General features: G+C 41.0%; 1 protein-coding gene across 1 annotated transcript in view; it reads left to right on the forward strand.

Annotated features, from left to right (window-relative positions):
- Window positions 1–13,425, forward strand: part of LOC306826448 (potassium voltage-gated channel subfamily B member 2-like) — a 28,496-nt gene that overhangs the window by 3,820 nt on the left and 11,251 nt on the right. The gene's annotated exons all lie outside the window — the stretch shown is intronic.

Genomic DNA, 13,425 nt, shown 5'->3' on the forward strand with positions numbered 1-13,425 from the left:
ACCACACCTCACCGACGCACTGGCAGAAGTATACTTGTACAGTGACATCTTATATGGACATCTTATATGTCATGAGAAAATTCTCAGTAGTGTAAAGCAGATGAATGATCATGACCCCGGGACAGGTTTCACTTTCTCAGGATGATCTCACCTGGGGGGAAAACACCCAAGACCCAAATGACACAAAGAACAAGGAGGATATTCTCCATGTAGGGAGACACAGAGGAAGAGATGCTGTGGATATTTTTAAAGCTTGAGCCAAACCAGGATATATAACTACAGACATCTTAACCTTCTTTCTGACATTTTCACTTTGATTAGTTGACAGAAACCAAAAAGAGTGACGCACCCTCAGCTGGACTCTGACTGAAGAGTATAACATGAAAACAAATCATGGCCACTCGTTTTAAATCCCAGGGACATCAAGTTGTGACTTTTCCTTTTTTTTCACCTCACTATATTTGAGTTTGAAAAGAAGTTTCCATTGAAAGAGAGAACTGATGTCATACAAACGTCAACGGAACGTAACTGAATGTATGAATCTTATTGAGCTTTAGTTTAGTTAAATTACACAACAGCAGCATTAAAGGGATACTTCACCCATTTGCATGAAGCTGTGTATCATTAGAAACATGGTAGTAGTGTTGAATGGTTGTGAATCCAGCCCTCATTTTGCCCTGAGACGAGAAAAAAATGTTTTTCTTTGCCTGGAAGTTTTCTTCATGTGATGTAATATGACGCTTTTTGCACAGAAGGAGCCAAATCCAGTGACGTGCAATATTTCCAAGACATTTCAGTCATACAAAAGTGACGAGCAAAGTTTAAAAATCCCCCTAAAACACAATAAAATAATCCTACTTATCTACATATGTATTCATTTGTGTAACTACAGAGGTAGTGCTGTTCAGCAAATGATTCCTATCGGGGGAATGCAGAGACACTGAGGTTTCCTCCAGCCGCCATGATAAGCAGCCTCATGCACAGCCTGGTAGAAACATCAGAGGCCAATAGAGAGCCGTCAGGGCCGTAATCCTCCTTCACCTGCAGAGTGTAGAGACAGGAAACAGGGGGGGAGGAGGAGGAGGAGGAGGGATTACTGCTGCATGTCCTCCCACTTGTTCTGACGTGTTAGCACAGTATTAGGCTGTTCTTACTCGTGGAAGGTCAGGGGGGTTAATACGAAACCATGAATTTGTCTGAAGTTTAAATGGAGTAATGCATTTGTATTATGATCCTCTCTTAGGTGTGTTCATCTGTGAAGAACTATTGTGTTTATTTCTCCAGGTTTAGGTATCAGTTTATGTTGAGGATTATGTAGAAAGAACAGCTCGTGTGAAGACGGTCGACGGTGAGGTTTTTTTTTTTTAAGTAATGTGGTGCAGAAGAGTCTCGTAAATCCTCCTCAAATCAGGAGCAGAAATAAGAGTGAGCGTCGTTAGAGAAGCCCAGGCAGTGAGAACAGGTGATTTTCTAAATGTGCTCTGAACTGTTTTCTAACCTGTTTTATTTTTTTTTTTTTATCAAATTAAAACACATAATAAATGTTCAACGCAGCGGGAGAGAAAACGAACCAGGCGGCCTCATTTACCTCTCAACACCTCTGCAGTACTTTGTGTTCATTATAGACAGTGGACTACTACTCTTATTAATCCAGTGCCCCTTAAAATCTGATTGGTGATTTTATCATCAGAGGCGGGATTTGTGTTATAATCCCCTATCCGGACGGCGTTACAGCTGTCTCAGTGTTTTTCCCTGTCTGCCTGCTCGTTCTCCATGCGCACTCAAAGCGCGTCACTGATGACAGAATTTATCCTGTGAGTTTGTTGTTGGCCGTTGTGAGAAGTAAAACAGTGGTGTTTTTTTTTGTGTGAGGGGGACGGGTGTAGACGGAGGACTGAGAGAATGCTACTTTCACAATCATGCTAGTTTTTGTAAATTACCAACACTGCCTTTAAGTTCACCGTGCACACGTTTGGTTTTTGTTCAGTCTTGAAGTGGGGGGATGACATGAGAAGTTTGAAAAATATTGATCAGAGAGGCGTAACATGAGAACTTCTGATACATGGATAGTAAAGTCACAAGCACTTCCCCTCTCTGCATCAGCTCTTATTACACCACCATTCATTTCTATGGCAGGTTGGAGGAGCAGGATGTTGACGTGGGAGATGCAGCGTCTCTAAACTCGAAACACGCAGCATTTGGTCATATTATTGACAACAACCTTCGGAGATGTTGTTGAGTTGTTCAGGTTTCTTCTTTGTCACAGTGGTGTCCAAGTGGATGGAGTTTTTTTTATTTTTTAAAGCATCTGGATGATGACATCATGTGTTTTCTGCATAAATAAGTACAGATGTGCAGTGAGATAAGCTCTGGGTATGTGTGTCTTCGCTCCGCGTGTCCAAAACGCTCGTCTCTAAGCTGCAGCAGGCAGCGAAAACAGAAAGCTTAAGACATTCTTGAAGATTTTTCAGGAAGCTTACTGTGCTGCTTTGATTATCTGACGCAGAGCAGACAGACGGACAGACCCTGAAACACAACCCATCAGAGTCCACTACTACAGGATGTAGCAGCAGCAGAGTGATCTGTCCGTTAAAGCTTTATACACTCGTCAACATCCATTTCATTTACTGAGAGGACACACGCCGATCGATGTTTCCGCAGACGTGCTGACGAACTCATTTCTTTTGACTCATCAGATTTCTGTTGGTCTGTGAAGTGACGGCTGAAACTAGAAAGAGAGAAATAGAGGGGAGAACAAGAGGCTGTAAAGAAAGGACATTTAAAACATTCAGCACAAATGATGCGTCCTTTGATGCTTTTCCATACCACGTGTTTCAGACGTGACATAATCTCTGTGATTTTGATGATTCATAGCTTTGAAAAGTTTAAAGAAAAAAAAGACTGTACATAGATCATCAGCCGTATTTTAACTAAAAGCTTCAGTGAGAGTGAGCGAGCACTGTCTGAATTGGACAAGCATGGTTGCAGCGTTCCTTGTTTTTCAACAGTGTGCAAGAGTTTGCTTGAATTTTCAAAAATTAAAAAAAACAAAAACAATTAAGGACTTCTATTTTTGTTTTTATGGTATCAAACATTGATAGTGTTAAATTTTTACTAGAATCATATCAAAGTTTAAAAATCTGGTACGGTGACATCTCTAGTGCAAAGACACCACGCACAAAGACTCACAACACTCAGCTCCCAAGGATAAGAAGAAGCGTCATATCACGTGTTTATTTGTTTCTTTTTATGACTCAGCACCTGAGTGAGTGACGTGCGTGTGTTTGCTGACTTTTGAGCCAACCCGGGTGCAAAAGGTCATGATGGGGAGCAGCAAGACAGTATCGGAGAGGGAGAGGGCTCAAACACACACATTCGACTTTTCTTATGTGTGAGTCAACAGAACAGGAAGTGTAAACGATCTGAGGTAAATGTCACTTAGTTTGAGTCTGAGGAGATTTCAGCCCCTTCTCCTCACAGACGTATTTGTGCAGCGCGTGGCTGCTCTGCTGCAGGTTGTGTGTCCCTGTTGTGTTTCAGTTCAGTTGTGTGTCCTGTCATAGACGAGCAGTTCATTCCTTACGTTAAGTCCAGTGAACGGCATCGTGGTGCAGAATCATGAATCAGCTGTTGTTCTCTTTGATCTGTCGTCTGGACAAAGAGTTATCTTTCTTATTGATGGAGTCAGGAAGGAGAACAGAGCGAAGGACACAAAGGCGGATGGTTAAGTAAGACAGGAGAGCGGAGGCTGCATTGTTAATTGATTCTCTATTTCCAGCTGACTGACTGCAGAGTCAGCAGTGACGAGAGAGTGTTCACAGAGCGCTGACATGGGCCTGCCTCACACACGACAGGACTGTCTTCAGGGCCTGCGTCTGTATGTTTAGACATTCGTCATCTTTTCTAACAGAGAGAGCTGTGTTTGAGTCAGAGCCGTCGGGGGTTATAAAGCACCCTTCATGAGTCAGCTCTTGGCTTTAAATCAAGAAAACGTTTAGTGCATGTTGTTGTGTCTTTGATTGCTGCTGAGCTGTCAAACATACACATCAAATACACCACAAACACTGTTTTTAAATATTTACTTTGGCTTCTTATGGCTTTATTGTAGAGGTAGCACAGCGGATAAAGTCGGAAATCAAGGAGAGAGAGAGAGTTGGGAATAACATGTGGGAAAGGAGCCACAGAGTCGAACCTTTGCCGCCCACTTTAAGGACTGACAGCCTCCATACGTGAGGCGCTTACTGACCACTGTGCCACTATATAGCGCCCTGACAAAGACTTTTTATAGATGAATAGAAACACAGCCTTTCTTCTCTGACAGGGTCATGTCGAGTGGCTGCATGGGCCCCCCTCTTGAAATTGTATTGGCCATTCTGGCTGCAACGCCCAAACCCTAAACTATGGTTGGCTTATTGGCCTTCTCAGGGGCGGGACTTATGTTTCAGTCAGGTATTTAATGAGGCCCCCGTGTACACCGAATATCTCTCCAGGCAGAAGAGCGCTGTCTTTACAGGAAGATCGTTTTTAGTCCCACTGACAGGAAGCAAGAAGGATGAGGGTACAAGACACGATCCGCAGGCGACAAAGATATAGGAAATTTCTTCTATGTTGAACAGAGTGCCAGTGACGCTTGGCGCTGTGCTTTTTCTCCAGATTTCTGCCTCTTGCTACAAACGGTCGCTCCTCATCGAAAACAATGAAAAAACGATGCTGGCTCACTGAAACAAAAAGTGGATGTGGACACGCACATGGGAGAGGACTGAGCCCATAAAAACTCGTGCACATTGTTCTACTTACAATGAACTCTAATAATGAGTGCATCATTGTTAGACTGTGTACAGGAGTTTGCACAACATTTTTTAAAGACTGTCAAAAAAAAAAAAAAGTGACTTTGGACGAATGGTATATGTTGTTTTTGAGACCTCACAGAATGAACCTGTGGAGATTTAGACGTTACCATTCTCATGTGTTCCTTAGATGAGTGGACACAGTCTGCATGATGAAAGTCCCCTGTTCTACTGTATGACATGATTTGTCATGGTTCCTTGGGAGGATTTCTAGGAGTGGACGAGGTGGTGTTGCACGTTAAAGTCTTTCTACTTCAGTCTGTAGATGAGATTTCTGCTTATTCAAAGTAACTCCAGAACATTGTAACACCACAGGACAGGAGCTCAAATATAAGACGCGTATGAAAACACGAGCCTTAAAGTTACAGTGCAGTGTTGTTGTAGTCAGTTCAATAGGCATTAGGATCATTTATTAAAATATTTGAATAAAAGGAGGATGTGTGGCTCAGTGAGCCTTGATTGAACAGCACAGTTTGAGCAGACTTCTGTCAGGATATTCAGAACTGAACACTGCCTCTTCATGTTTGCGTCTGACTCTTTGGGCACAGTTCAGCTCTCTGCACTGTGAGTGCAAAACTGTAATTTCTTTGTTTCATTTCTTTTCATATTCCTGTTATTTCCCTGCTGCCATATTGTCCAGAGGAGAAACTTTGAACGTTTGAATTTTCCGCCCGGGTGGAAGTAAAGTTTTTCTGATTCTGATCAACAAAAGTCTCTTTTTAAAAAAAAAAAAAAAAAATGCCACACGGCCTCAAACACAGTCATTAACAAACTTCAGGGTTTCTTTGATTCGTCTGCTTTTATTTCAAATAGAGAAACGTCAAACAAACTTTTGGGCACGTTCTCTGATCTGTTTTTGTCCCTTCCAGCTCGGTCTTTCTCAGCTGGTGCCTTTACAGACCTGCAACGCTCACAGAAAACAGGATTGGTGGTTGGATGCTGGAAATGTCTGTTATCTTGTCCCATGATTTTTCAGTGTTTCTGTTCACATGTCTCTGGAAGTCTCTTCCTAAACTAGCACAGGCTGGCAGAGTCTGTATGAAGTAGGAGAGTCAGCACACAGAGAAACATCGGAGGTGTTTTCTCTGCAGTGAACGTCTGACGTGAACCATGTTGACAGCTCCCGCAGCCTGCTGTCCCGTCCTCTCTATCCGTCCCTTACAGAGGACGCAGGCTGAACACTGACAGTGTAGTATGTGATCATACAGTATGTTTGAAAGCCTGCATATGTGTGTGCTTTTATCATTAAACAGTGTACAGATAGTACATCTCTCTATAAATAGTGTTGGCCGTCACAGCTTCATGTGACCGTGTTGGAAGCGTTGTGTCAGCAGCAGGGAAGCTGATTAGGCCTCTCTGTCCTGACACCAGCCGTGATGCAGCTCAGCTCTCAGCCAATCACAGCGTCTCTTCTTGGTGACAGGTACAGCTCAGTACTGATTAGAACACGACGAATACTTGGCTATTTCAAATATCAGGCTGCGTGAAGTGTTTTAACTTTCATAGGATGATATGAGTATTCATGTCAGTGCCCCATCAGTTTTATTATCTCTACAGTATCTGCGTGAATTCATTATTTCAGGCTCTGATTACAATCAGACGAATCTCTTCCAGCTGAACAGTATCAGTCGCTTCCTGAATGTTTCAAAGTAAAACCTGAGAAATCTTCGCGAGCAAAGAAAAGTTTCCTCTCATCCTGTAACTTCAGTGAGTTAGTTTAGGTGAGTAGTAGGTTACAGTAAGTAATGACCGAGCGTCTGCATGCATAGTCACCTGTTGATGATGAACCCACACACCCACACACACACCCACGGAGTATGACTTAGGAGTACTACTTAATCTTCTTTGGAGCTTTTAGCAGCACTGCTGCTGCTGCTGCTTCAAATAGACCGACTGTTAGCAGGCTGAAAAGTCTGTCCTGTCCACCATGTGACCTGCAGTCCACAGGCAGAAGCAGAGTTAGGAGACAGAGCTGTTTGTTTTACTTACTGACTATACCATCATCTTCATCATCATGAGCCCTTTAGTTGAGCCTTGAAAACCATAACAGTTCCCCTCATTTACAAAGATATCCAGATACATACATGTGCTCTTACTGTAAGTCAGTGGCTTCACATTGAGACGGGGAGCAAGACGTTTCCCCCTCCTCCTTCTGCTGACTTACTTTAAGCTGTGGTTGTCACGATAACACAGTTTGAAACTTTGATACAATATAGATACCTGTTTCAACCCCTTGGCAACCAAAATAAAAGTCCAAATATTGTGTCATTTATTCTTTTTTAATTACTGTACATTGAAAAACGTCTGCCCTGTGCCGGTATCAAGGCACAGGCATTTGTGCAATAAAGAAAGTGTGCAGGAGTTTGTGCGCCATGTTTTGAGTAATGAAACGTTCAATTCAGTTAAAAAAAAAACTTGATTTGTCCCAGGGGTCAGTCCAAACGCTCATAGAGCAGCAGTATTAAATCAGTAAAAGGTAAATGTCAACTGAAAATACTAAATATGAATTCTAACAGAAAACTAAAAATACTATTGAGATATACAGGAAGTGGACAATGATCGGATTAACATGTAAACAGAGCAGAAATGCTGCAGAAGAGAAATACTGAGAGGGTAAAGTGATAATAATAACGAGAAATAAATATGTATACTGCGCTGTAGTTGTGAACATGTTTAATGTACATAGTGCGCTGTGTCTTTCTCTTTTGGTTATCGAATGTATGACTGAAGAGCTGCAGTGTTTTCAATCTGCTGGACTTGTCGACACGATCAGTCACAACAATAACAAAGGTCATTTAATGTCAAAATAATTAGTGCTGAAAAGAACCAAAGCTATTGGAAAATGTTGAGTTTACAAAGATAAACTCGTCTTTCCTTGGCTGAGTGTTTCTAAGTGTTCATGATGGGTATCTATAAATAATATAACAAACAGTACAGTGTAGACCTGCTCCTGATGTAAAGTGTCTTCAGATAGAAATCAATAATGGATTAGTGCTCTGCATGTAAAGACTGATTGATTAAATTCAAACGTACATCATGATGGAGAGCAGGAAATAATCTTCGATCTAAACTCTGACTTTCAGTAAACGTTTGTGTATAAATCCATCTGTCTCGATCATTTCAATGAAGGTTAGGAGCCTAGAGCTGTAGAAAACATGGACGTACTCTCAGTGATGTCACCTATTGGCTTGTGCAAAGGAACTTTAAAGGCCAGTGAAGAGGTCGCTATATTGGAAATGGGTTCTCAAAATAACTTGTGGTCGATCTCTTAAAGTTTAAAGAGGTTGAGCTTGAGCCGGCCTGAAGTCGACAAACAGCAACACTGCGTCGGACTGCGTCAGATCAGCCACGCCCCTTTTTATGCTTAACTCTCTCACTCTTTCTCTCTCCCTTTTCTTTATGAATTAAAATTGGATGACTCATAAAAAAACCCTGCTGTTAAAATTTAGATTTTATGTCAATTTTATGTCTGTAAATGGGAGCCAGCCTCAAGTGGACACTTGAAGAACTGCAGTTTTTACACCCCAGTGCTGGCTTAATTTTTTTAACATGGGAGGTTAGTAGCTGTGATCCAATATTAATGATAATATAACAAATGTCTGGTTAAATGTGAAGTCTTAATGACTCAATCATTCATTGCTGGTGAGCACAAGAAATGCATCATTCTTTCTTCATGAGTTCACACAGTAGCCATCATTAGTCATGTAAAGCATGATCAAAACATTGTCCTTTTTTAAAGTCTCACAGACATTACTGTTGATGAAGGGAAAAGAAAAGAAAAGAGTTTTCTGTCTTTCCTTGATTCTTGATGCACGCAGCAGGAGAACTTGTTATCCTGAACACAAACACAGTGTCTGTCTCTGTGATGAAGCAGTCGTCCATGACGGACAGAGGAGTCAACCTCTGCCCTCACGCCAGAGATGCAGCCTTTCAAAATGTTCTCTTTGTGAACTCTGAAAAGTACGGCAGCGCAGTGCATTCACTTTATTCACATCTGACCTACTGTATTTATGTTGTTTATTCAGAAAAACAGAGCTATCACTGTCACAAATGGAAGTAATAATCTTCTGTAGTCACATGACCTTGATGTTTATTGTGTCTTGATGTTTGCTTCTCTTTCATGTTGTCTACCTGTTTTTTTTTTTTTTTGCCCCCCAGATTTTTTTTTGGCAGGAAACAGTTAATTCTGTCCAAAGTCATTTGATTATGACTCAGTAATATAATGCTAATCACAAGATAGACGGCGGGACATAATGTTTGGACCCAGTAGATTGGATTGTACTTTGAAAAAGCTTTTTAATTGGTTCAAAAGGATAAATGGCCCCGAATGAGTCATCAGACATTTGAATCATTTTACAGTTATTTAGATATATAAATGCTCAGACAACGCTTTATTTAAATATATTGGTCATAAATGAACAATAAAACCAGGAACATGTATTTGTAATTTCTTGGGGGCTTTAAGACTTACCCTGCACACGACAGGAAAATTTACATTAATTACATGCAAGCAAAAGTGAAAATATGAGAAACATCTCTGAATGAAGGAGAAATGATCAGAACGTGAGATGAACAGTTTGACGATACGTTACACACATGTGGATCTTAAATGCCTCTGATGTCTGGAAACGAGATTGTCTTTTTAATTCCTTTGAGAGTGAGTGGTTTTGGCAGCATGGAAATGGGGTTTCCTCTGCATATTTGAAGCCTTCCAGTCAGCATTGCACACGCAAAATATCAAATAGATCCATGCCAGTCTTAATTTAACTAATTAATTCTCTTCAGTCTTTTACTGCTTGTTGTGGAAGAATATATATATATATATATATACACACACACACACACACTATGTGTGTGTGTGTGTGTGTGTGTGTGTGTGTGTGTGTATATAAAAGGTGTTTAATTTCCCAACAACACCTACGAACCTAAATAGTTTGGAGGAAGTAAATGTGCATAACAAGACATTTAAAGCTCCTGTGAGGAGATTTTATCTGGTTATAAATCATTCTGAAATGAAAAGCTGTGCATCCCTATGAGATAAAGAAAGCAAACAAGTGTATACACCATGTGTATAAAAAGTGGCTAAATGTATTTAATTATTATTAATGCCTTACATCACTCTTGGGGGTAGGTGTGAAATGATTCAAACAGCCTTTATTTAATTTTTTTCACAACAAGACCTTGATGAGTGATACATTTGACATTTCCCAAAAAGCAGTAAGACATTTTTTTATGTTAAAAACAAAACACTTGCAAACGTACTGGGCGAGATCAGGAAAATAAATGCTTTGTCCACAGATGGCGCCAAATTCAACACAAACCAACGGGAGCTGGAGCTTTAAGTTCTTTATTTTGTATTCCTATAATTTCCTTTCATGTATTAGTTATATAATGTGTTAAAATAAAATGTGTGTATAATCCCGAGTGAGTCACTCTTTAGAAAGTGTCTCTCTCTTTTTTGAAGCTTTTCAATATCCAACGATTAAGTTCAAATAAGAATAACTTATCACTCCAGCAGAGAAGTTCTTTACAGCTGACGTGTAATTCTTTTGTCAGCAAATGTCTCCATGTCACACGTCTCAGTGTGTATGACTGTACCAGCTAACAAGCTGCCAGGCTGTCTTTTGTTCTTTTAGTTTTCTTCAACACGTAGTTTGTCTTCAGAACAACGCAGACATGGCAGCAGCTGATTAAAGCCACACAGAAAAAGGCAGCTTTAGTTATACTACACGTCAAAGATCTAAGCGTTCTTTACGAAAGCAAAAAGGGCAAATTAGAGCTGCATTTCAATCAGGAAAGAAAATTAAATGGATCATAGAAAACATGATTACAGAGATGACGTGATATGGAGTTATTGCCAGAGAGTCTTGGGTGATTGAACTTTAGGAGGTGGTGTGATGGAAGGATGTCGGCCCGGAGTGAATCTCTCCCGCCATGGTGACAAGACACTGAAGCTTGAGGTGTTGACTGATGAAGTGTGAGTGCTGTTGGAAGGATGTGACCTGGTGATGACTTTAGGAAAACACAAGTGAACATGCATGGAGAAGCGAGTGCAACAATGTAAGAAAAAAATGAACAAAAAACTGAACTTTGTCAGGAGCTTTATGAGCGACAAAAAAACATTATATTAAGTGAGGTAGAATAAAATGAGAAATTAAAAAACTGTACAGGACTTTCTGTGACGGCAGATTTAGGTAGAGAAGTGGAGAAGTTATGAAACAGAGCAGAAGATATGACTGACCGACCAGAGGAAGATATGTCCTCTTCAAGGCAATCAGAAATGTGATTTAGTCCCACACTTTTGAAACCAGCAGCAGGACGTTTAAACCGTTTTTGTGACCTGATTGAATCGTATTTAGATTGTCTAAAGAGCAGGGTTAATGTGTTCATGTTCTTATTCTCATTGAGCTGAAGCTGTTTGTATTACAATCAAAGACACAGCACAGCAAGTGTATTTGTCTCATTTCTGGTCAAACAGGAACACATATTATCACCTGAATCACCTGACCAGTCCAGATACTGTTTGATAAAAAACAAATGAGCTTGTATTGAGTTGAATCTGCAGCATTCAGTCTTGAAACGAGCTGCACAAATCTGAACTAATTAGAACGTCTCGCTTTAATGCAGATTTACAAAAGTTGAACATTAAATATATAAAGTTTACGTTACCATTTGACTTTACAGATTGTGTGCGTGTGAACAGGACTCATTTTATTTGTCACAGACCCTTTAATTAAGTGCAATCTTCCTTGTTAACAGTGTTATATTTTGTTTGAATGTGAGCAGGGCTGCACAGTGGTTAGCGCCTCACAGTGAGGAGGTTCCTGTCCAGTGACAGAAGCCTGTCTGTGTGGAGTTAGAGAAGGCTCATTAGGTTACCTGTTGAGTCTAAATTGCTCATAAATGGAAATGTGCGTGTGGCTGGTTGTCTGTGATGTCTCAGGCCAAGAACATGACAGATCTCTTCCATAGTGTCATATTAGACTAGAGCTGCTGCTACTGCCAGGACACAATTCAGGCCACCCTTCTGACCTCCCGTACTCCGGTCCTTTCCATTTTGGGTCTCTCAGTCTATCTCAGTCTTTAATCATGGGGGGGTGGGGGGTTAAGAAGCTGGTTTGGTGTACTCTCAAATTCAATGCTGACTGGTGTGAGGCACAAAGTGTCACAGAGAATAGAATTTCCTGCATCATGTTAGCAAAATTAGCATCATGAATGCTAAAAGTGTTCAGTAAATGTTGAGTTAGTTTCTTAGCAGCTCTACAGTCTTTGGACAGAGGTTGATGGTCTGTGGATTGAATGAATTGGACTTAATTATGAGCAAATCAAGGGGGCGGGCCATGACACCTGTCAATCATTGACACTATAAATGAAAGCGACTGCTACAGTGCTTGTGCTGCAGTAGCACATTCATATCAGCCATCTCTGCTTATGTGTATGAGCAGTACGTTCATGTTCTGACAACCAATAAGAGCGCTCGCTCCGCTCTCATGGAGTGAGCCAAGAGGAGGGCTGATGTTACTATAACCTTCATGTGACACACTCAACACTCATGACAACATTGGAAGTGTAAATATGCCTCATTTGATCAAATTCATAAACCGATTATAACAATTACAGAAGGCAGTGTGAGTCCATGAGGAGCAGCGTGTAGCACACAACAAACACTCAATAGGACCCACAACAGCCACATCCAGTCTTTGATCAATCAAAGTTTGTAGCTAACCTGTCTTTTCAAAGTCTTTGAATGTTTGACCGGCATTGACCAGCCTGTTCTACATCATGCCTGTGTGTGTGTGTGTGTGTGTGTGTGTGTGTGTGTGTGTGTGTGTGTTGGGGGGAAATCTGTCTCCAGCATCTGCTGTGGGTGTGAAGGATTATGAGAGCTGGCAGCACATCTGATTTGGGGATTTGTTGATGTTATTGGATGTTAAATCGTGTATTGTTTAAAGTTTATCATAAACTCACAATAAGTCTCCCAGGGAGCCACAATCCACAACAGGCCCACCAGTGTGACGTCAGTGTAACGACACATGACAATCGTTGAATTTATGAAGGCAGCGGCTTTATAGATAGAGTGTATCGACGTCAGATCCTGTTCTCTCTGTTCCAGAAATATCTCCACATATTGATTAAGACTCTCTTAGCAGCCTCTGATGTGTTTTCTGCTGATTCCTCCTTCTCTCTAACAGTAGAAGTATGAGGAAACTGCAGAGAGGTGGACACACACTATAGAGATTTGTCTTCTAAACAAACATTGCAGCAGTGAACACAGTAAGGTCAACTGTCCGTTTGTGGACTGCAGATTTGAAGCTGTTTAACATTCAGGCCATCGCCATCTCAGCTTTTTGGAGCCACTAGTGACAAATCTTTGGATTCAAGGCTGGACTCACATTGCTAAGCCTCTTTCCTGGTTGACAGGTCAGGTTTATACCAACCTGTCAGTCACAGTATCACCACGCCCTGCAGCATGCCACACTGCTAAAACCCAAAAGGAGACAAAATGAAAGTCATGCTCTCGACATATCAACTTCGGAAGTTGCTGATAAAGACCATTAGTTCACTGGGAAAATGTTTA

Source organism: Symphodus melops (assembly GCF_947650265.1).
Source record: "Symphodus melops genome assembly, chromosome: 7".
Lineage (NCBI taxonomy): Eukaryota > Metazoa > Chordata > Actinopteri > Labriformes > Labridae > Symphodus > Symphodus melops.